Genomic DNA, 8524 nt, shown 5'->3' with positions numbered 1-8524 from the left:
ATAGACAGCACAATGTTGCTGCACATGGATGTTTGTGAGAAAGTAGGCCATACCTATGCTTTGTTACAGCATCATCCTGAAGTTAGTGGTACTACAGACCCCACTACCTTTGCACCAGCAGAACCCCGACCAACCACTGCCCCGCAGTTTTCAGCAGACATTTTGTCCCTCTTAAGATCCTTAGAATCCAAAATAACAAGTTTCACTGTCCCACCACCTGTTCCCTCACCTGACACCACAGATATCCTTGCTACCTTGAAGAGCTTAGAAGTCAAAATTGATACCATGGGTCAGCAACAGGTCAACCAAAAGAAGAAGCTAGAAAAGAAATTTAAAAAGAGATTTTCATCTCTCAGGAAGAACCAGAAGTAGCAACAACTTCAAATGTTGGGGCTCTACAACAAATTGGCCCAATCTTATAACAATTTATACCACTGGGGCCAAGACATGTTTCAAGAAATGAAAGACCTCACAGAAAATTTGCAAACTACTCAAGCTTGGACCACAATGAACCTCTTGCAGAACTCAAGCGGACTTCGATGCAAAGAACAAAGCCTTGACAACAGAGATTGAACAGTAGCAGCAATTTAGTATTAGTTTTAGTACAGTACCAATAGCAGTAACAGTACTAGTTTTTCAATTCAGTTTTAGTTTCTGTTTTAGGTTTATTTTGTAATCTGTTTATTTTAATCTTCAAACTTTAGTAATAGTTGTAATACTTTGGTAATTAGTTTTTATAATTATACTTGCATTTCTTTCCTTTAGTTTACTTTATTTTATCTTATCTTCTGCTATGGACATAATTATTCTGTGAATGCTTTTTGGTTTAATTCTTGATTTAACTTTTAGATTTTATTTCTTTACACTTTTTCATCTTCTTGCATATTATTTTTGCACTTTATCTTTTTCTTTAATCCTAATTTTGTTGACATTGATGAGTTACATAATCTTCTTTGAGCCGCATCTGTTGATGTGTCCCAATCACAAGTGCACGGGTCGTTCAAGTAGTATAGAAAAATATATCGTTCCCACGAGGAGTTGTGTTAATGATTGAATTTTTGATGTAAAATAAAATATGTTAAAATTGTATTTTGATCAAATTAATAAAAGAAATTTAGGAATTTGAAGCAGAAGGTATGAAAATGCAAAACTAAATTCAAACAATGACTAATTTAATAATTCACAAAATAAAGAAATTGATAATAATGAAAATTAATAAAATGAGATTAAACTAAACACTCAAAAGTAAAATTCCAAGCAATAATTGATGAAAGACGATTCTGGAGTTAAGGGTTCATATTTAAGTCATTTTGGGATTTTCCCTAGCTAGCCCAATCCATGAAATTTATGGGTTTAAAGGAGATTAATTCTAAAATCCCTTGAAAAATCTTTCGAGTGAGACAAAGAGTGCCTTAATTAACTTAATACTACTTTCGTGGAGTTAAAATTAACCAAGACCCATTAGGTTCTTTAATCAATCTATTAAAACCCTCTTAACCCTTAGTCTATTTCTAGATCTAAGTTAATTAAGTCAAATTTCTTGATTAACTATCACTTGGTTTTCTCCTTTCGGTGCTTCAACCAAGGATTAAAAACATAACTTAATGGGGCCCTTCATTAAGCATGTGAATAAGCACACAAGAATGGATTAAACCTCATAAATTCATTAAATTGGGACTAACCCAGTTCAAATCCACAACAATAACTAAAATATTACATCCCTTACTCCAGAATCAAAGGTAAAACTACTCACTATCCATAATGCTTACAAGATATAATGAGTTTAAATGGAAATAAAGCTTTAATCTAAGCTAAGAAACAAGAAACTAAACACTAGAAATGTAGGAAAAATGTAAGAAAAGAAAGAAATCTCCAAATCTGATTGGAAATGGTGTGGAAGGTGAATGTGACCCTTCAGCTGCTGCTCTCTTCTTTCCCTTTTCTTCTTTCTTTTTTTTCTCCTCCTCTAAAATGGGAAATGAGACTATTTATAGCATTTTCTGACAAGGAGCCCTAAAATGGTGTGTTCTAGGAGGAATTTTCTGAGGGAATCTTCTGCCAGCTCATTAATGAAACCTTTGTGGGACTGCATAAGTGGACTGCATAAGTTATGCAGTCCCTTATGCAGTTTTCGGCTGTTTCTGGTTCACTTATGCGAAACTGCATGACTTAGCGCATAGGTTATGCACAATTCCGTGAGAGTGCATAAGGGAGGCGTGAATCTGCATAAGCCATGCACTCTCCTTATGCACCATTCGGCAGGTATTGGAACAGTGATTTTTCTCCTTATGCAGATCTGCATAGCTTATGCGGCAAGTTATGCATAATTTGGTCAATACATATTTCAGCTTGAAAACTTATTTTTTGACATCTTTGGCTGTAGAAGTCACTCCTAAATGGCAAAATTTCTCTTCAGTCCTTCAAAAACACCATTTTTCCTACAAAACAAAGGAAAAATTACAAATTAATCCAAAATTGACAATTATGAAAAACTAACTAAATAACTAATGAAATTAGCTAAAAATAACTAATAATAAAATAAAATGGCTATGAAATTAGATCTAAATGACTATGCAAAATGTATGCATCAAATACCCCAAAACTCAAGTTTTTGCTTGTCCTCAAGCAAACTTTAAAATGTGATGCAAAAATTTTTTTAGGGGTGCCTTATCCAAAGAGCTATGAAAATCACCTATTAAAGTAACTTAACACACCTTCAGCCATACCAGCAATCCATATACCCATCCTTCAAAATGCAAAGAATCTAATGCTTATCCAAGCTTTTACCGCTTAGCCATCAAGTCAATTATCATTCAAAATCCCCAAACCAACCAATCAAAAGAGAAAGTCATGCTCAAAAGGAATTCTAGGACAATCAATAGGCAAAGTGTCTCTATATAGAATGATGGAATTAAATGAATGAATAGATGATTTTTCCAATCCCATAGGCAAATTCCCTACTCCTATCTCCACTAATGTAGTAAGTACTATCAAGAGATCAAAGGTCTTTTTAGGGATGTAATGAGGCCATGTGGTTCAAAATGAGGCTAAGAAGAAAAATGGGTAAAAAGGATTCAAAGCATGAGAATATTTCCAATCTTGACAACATAAGGTACACTTCTTATTTTATTATATTTTTTTCTTTTTCTCTCTTTTTTTTTTAATATATATATAGAGAAGAGAAATACACAATGAGAATTGTCAAGTGCTAGCATAGTTTACAAAACACATAAAAATGGAGGGACATTTTGACACTTTAAACTTGTATTTTGTATTTTCTTTTAATGATTGTCCCTAAAATTTGCCACCCCCAAACTCATTTCTTTTAATACTTTGGGTGGATTTCATTCATTTTTCTTTCATTTTGAATGACAATGGTGAAAAGCACATATACTAGCACTTTTACAAGGTGACAAGCATTTCTTCTCCCTTTTATTGAATTTTTTTTATGTACCTAATATTGTAAATAATTATTCTCATGAAAAGGGTTGGAGTTTTTGGTTCATTGGCTAGGTAACAATAAGGATTTCAAGAAAAATTAGGGATAAAAAGGCTCAAAGGGGTTTGCAAGGGTAAATTTTAATTGGGAAAAAGGGCCAAAGGTTTAAAATGAGAAGGTTTAAATCAAAGAATGCCTAATCATCTCTCTTTTCAAGTACAAGCTGGTATTTCGCCTTGAAAGGTTTAGAGAATTTGTTCTTGGATTGGTGAGACATCTTTGACTACCTTATATCCAATAACTCCCTCTAAACACTTCCATCTCCAAATGACTAGTTGGGTGGCTTTTTGGCTAAGAAGATATAGGCAAGGGATAGACACTTCAAAACCTTGCACCTCTTAGGAAACTTTCAATCCACAAACCCAACTAAAGGTAAGTCAAATCACTCTCATAGGCACATTTTCAATACTCAAGGGATTTGGCAAAAGATTTTAATGCATGATGCATGATTCCTAAAAAATGAGCAATGCCTTAACTAAATGGAGAAAATCTATTTGTGTGCAATGTGTACAATTTCTAAGTGGTGTATAATGTGTGTGTAAATGTGTTATGTATATGTATGTAAGGATGTATATGTAAAGTATTTACAATATATGTAAATGGAATGGAATGAGATGCTCCTATACTCAAAATGTGAAAAATGAAGCAAAAATCAAAATGTGCACCCCCAAACTCAAAATTGGACATTGTCCTCAATGTCTCAAGCAATGCAATATCAAAACTCAAAATAAACAGGAATTACCAGGAATTGTGAGATTTAAGAGCAAAAAAAAAGAGTTACCTGGTATGGAGCAGATGAGAAGTTAAGAAATAATGGGGATGCATAAGGAGCTGCACAGGTTATGCAGAATAAAGTGCTATCCAGAACAGGTGCACAAGTAGGGTGCATAAGCTGTGCGGTTCTGCATAAGTGGCAATATGGACTGCACAGGCTATGCAAAATATTTGCATGAGGGGATTCACAGCCTATGCAGTATATTCAAAAGCTGCTGCATGATGATGAGCAAGGGAAAATGTGCAACCACCAGTAGAAGTATGCAAATATATACAAAGCCGTGAGAAATGGAAGTGGAGGGACAGTGGTGAACAGAAAACAAATTTTTGATTTGAACAGGGCATGTGTTAAGGCTGCATAAGTGAAAAGTGAGTGTGCATAACTTATGCACTCTCTTATGCATGTTTCAGTGGGTGATAAAAAAGTATGAAAAAAAATGATTATGCAAGAGTGCATAGCTTATGCACTAAATTATGCAAGTTCCGGCTTGCTTTGGACTTCAGAAAAATAGCTCATGCAAAAGTGCATAAGTCATGCACTGTCCTTATGCACTGTTCGGCAAGTTTTGACTTTCAGGGAGAGTGGTCATGCAGTTGTGCATAAGTCATGCACCCTCCTTATGCAGATTTCGGCAGCTTTTGGGATTTTGGGTTAGTGGTCATGCAGGTGTGCATAAGCTATGCACTCTGCTTATGCATGTTTCGGTGGGTTCTGATTTTTGTGGAAAGTGGTTATGCAGAAGTGCATAGGTCATGCACTCTGCTTATGCAGGTCTCGGCAGATTTTGGTGTTTGGGGTTGGTGGTCATGCAGTTGTGCATAAGCTATGCACTCTGCTTATGCACCCCTCGGCAGGTTTTGAGATTCAGAATGTGAGGTCATGCAGAAGTGCATAAGCTATGCACCTTGCTTATGCACCTCTCGGCAACTTTTGGGTTTCAGAGTTTCTGGTTATGCAGAAGTGCATAAGTCATGCACCCTCCTTATGCAGACTTCGGTAGAGAGAGAAAATACAGAATTTGAAGTTATGCAAACGTGCATAAGTCATGCACTCACCTTATGCAAGTTTTGACAGATATGAAATTTGACAAAATTAGGCTATGCAGAGTTGCATAAGCTATGCACTCTTCTCATGCACTTTGCAATATGAATGAAAATGGCAAGAATTGTGGTTATGCAGGATTGCATAAGCTATGCAGTTGCTTATGCACAATTCAACAAGATTAATATTGCAATGGAAAATGATTTGCAAGTGTGAAAAATACCCTAGAATGAGGAAATATAATTCTATGAAGCATAAACCATGAGAAATTTTCACCAAAAACACATCAATATATACAAAATCAATCAAAATTTTATCACACAAGCTTGTAGAAATGGATCCTGCATAAAAGGCCTTTGTGAACCATGCCATTTTGACTCAAATTCTGCAAATTAGCATTCAGCACATTAAAACTCAATAAAATCTGCATAAAGTTGCATTTATTCACAAATGAGAGTGGACTCCCTAAGTCATGCCAAGGAAATGCAGCACATCCACCTTGAATCCCACAACCCAAATAAGTTCAAAACTACAAAAATGACTCACTTACCACCATATTAACATTATAAGCACAAACACTTAAAAGTTACACACCCAACCTCACCAAGAACATAAATAATCTGCTGCAGACCCTTCCTTGCTGCAAAATGTCATTTTTCCTCTGCATAAACCAGATAGCAGCCCTCCCCAGCAGTTCACCAACCTTCCTCCATTGAAATACATCTACAAGGGACAAGATTCAACAATGTCAAAAATTGAATTTGGGGAGATTTAAGATAAAAACAAAAGCAATGAAAATAAAAGTAAATCAACAAAAGCAAAATAAAAGAACTTGGGGTGCCTCCTAAGAGCGCTAATTTATAGTCCTTAGCTGGACTCTTTTCATGTTTCATGGTGGCTGAAATTGGAATTTATTGCCTCTGTTTCCAATAGGTTCTTCAATGAATCTATATTTCATTTTCTTTCCATCATATGAGAAGATCCTTGTTGCTTTATCTAAAAATCCGACCATTTCTTTCTTGACAACCTTTGGTGCATCTTTTTCTTTGAGAGATGGTTGCTTTACTTCACTTTTCTCCACTTGTTCAACTTGAAAGATTGGTGCCATAGGACAAGGTGGATTACTATTCAAATGTTGTGCAAATGCAGCCTCTTTTGGATTTTCATCATTGATACTTTCATGGATAAGACAACTTTCAAGAGAAGCCTTTGGATAGCTCTTTCTAAAGTGCTCTTTTACTAACTCATCAACTATATCAATTCTCAAACAAGAGTCTACATCTTCGTGTTGCTTCTTCTTATCATTGCTAATGTTGAAGACTAAATGATCCTCTCCGATTCTGAGAGTAAGCTTTTCACCTTTCACGTCAATCAAAGCACCAGCTGTAGCTAGGAAAGGCCTCCCCAAAATGATTGGGATATTAGAATCCTCTTCCATGTCCAAGATGACAAAGTCAACAGGTATATAGAACTTCCCAACCTTCAGAGGCACATTCTCTAAAATCCCTTCAGGATACTTAATTGATCTATCAGCTAATTGAAGAGAAATGTGGGTTGGCTTAAGATCTCCCATGTTGAGCTTCTCATAGATGGAGAGGGGCATAAGGCTTACACTAGCCCCTAAATCACATAAAGCTTTTATAGAACATGATTCCCCAATGTGACATGGAATTGAAAAACTCCCTGGATCTTTGAGCTTTGGAGGAAGTTTCCTTTGGAGGATAGCACTGCATTCCTCAGTTAAGGCTACAGTCTCATAATCTTCAAGTCTTCTTTTGTTTGAGAGAATTTCTTTCAAAAACTTAGCATAAGAAGGCATTTGGGAAAGAGCATCAATAAAAGGCACATTTATATATAGCTTCTTCAAAACCTCTAAAAACTTCCCAAATTGCTTATCAAGCTTGGCTTTTTGAAATCTCTATGGAAAGGGAAGCTGTGGCTTATAAGGCTCTGGAGGTATATATTTCTCTTCTTTCTCTCCAACCTCCTCTTTACCTTTTCTTGCACTCCCTTTTTCACTCTTTTGTTTTTCATCTCCCTCAAAATCTTCCTCATTTTCTCTCTTTTCAACTTTTTCACTCTTCTCATTATGCACTATTTTACCACTCCTCAGTGTGATGGCATGACATTGCTCCCTTGGATTTTCTGTTTGACTAGGAAGTTTCCCCATAGAATTGGTACTTGATGAGCATGCTTGTTGTGCAATCTGATTTTCCAGCATCCTATTGTGTGTTTGCATTTGTTCCAGCCTTGCTTTCATCTCTCTCAACTCTTCATCACGCTTAATTTGATTAGCAAGAATTTGTTGTAATAAAGCTTCTGTGGTGGAACTTTGTTCTTGCTGTCTTGGTAAAGGTGCAAGATTTGCATTCTTTTGCTGAAAACTAGGTGGTGGTTGCCTAGGTTGTTGGTATTGATGCTCTTGTTGTTGTGATGGAAAGTTCTGAGTTGAAGCTTGATTTTGTTGATTCTCCCATGAAAAATTGGGATGATTCCTCCAAGCATATGAAGGATAATATACTCCACAGCTCATTGTTCCTTCTGCATAAGTAACTTGTTGAGAACTTCCAGAACATGATGATGAACTGACTAGCATACTTAAATCCTCCATTTTCTTAGCAAGGACATTAATGAGTGCATCAAATTTGGCATTGATCATGTTGAATGGATCAAGCTCATACATTCCAGCAACTTACCTTTTTTGAGTTGGAGTTGACCCTCTTGGACTACTCCATAGATGATTGTTCTTTGCTATTTTCTCTAATAACTCATAAGCTTCATCTTCATGCTTAATGATGAATTCCCCTCCAGTTTGAGCATCAATGATTCCTCTGATAGCAGGAGTGACATTTGTGTAAAAATTCTGGTTTATCATCCATTTAGGAATGGCATGATGTGGACATTGTCTCTCCAATTCCTTCCATCTCATCCATGACTCATAAAGAGTCTCATCTTCTCTTGGTCTAAAAGCAATCATTTGATTCCTCAACTCTTGAGTTTTCAGTGGAAAGTATTGGGCAAGAAATGCATCAGTGAGCTGCTCCCAATTTGTAATTGAGTTGTGAGGTAAAGAATCAAGCCAATCCAATGCTCTATCTTTCAAAGAGAATGGAAACAATTTTAGCCTTGCTGCATCATCAGATACTCCTGGTTACTTTTGCATGTCACAGATCATAACAAACTTCTTAAGATGAGTATGAGGATTTTCT

The 8524-nt window shown here is 36.0% G+C and overlaps 1 non-coding gene across 1 annotated transcript; it reads left to right on the top strand.

Moving 5' to 3' along the window:
* The first annotated feature begins 8200 nt into the window (after positions 1–8200).
* LOC131179693 (small nucleolar RNA R71) lies at positions 8201–8308 on the top strand. Its single transcript, XR_009148580.1, has one exon. It is a non-coding gene; the product is annotated as a small nucleolar RNA R71 (small nucleolar RNA).
* Positions 8309–8524: the final 216 nt, after the last annotated feature.

The sequence above is a fragment of the Hevea brasiliensis genome, chromosome 4, assembly GCF_030052815.1.
Source record: "Hevea brasiliensis isolate MT/VB/25A 57/8 chromosome 4, ASM3005281v1, whole genome shotgun sequence".
Taxonomy (NCBI): Eukaryota; Viridiplantae; Streptophyta; class Magnoliopsida; order Malpighiales; family Euphorbiaceae; genus Hevea; species Hevea brasiliensis.
Note: the sequence above shows the minus strand (reverse complement) of the source record. Positions and strands in the feature narration are given on the sequence as shown.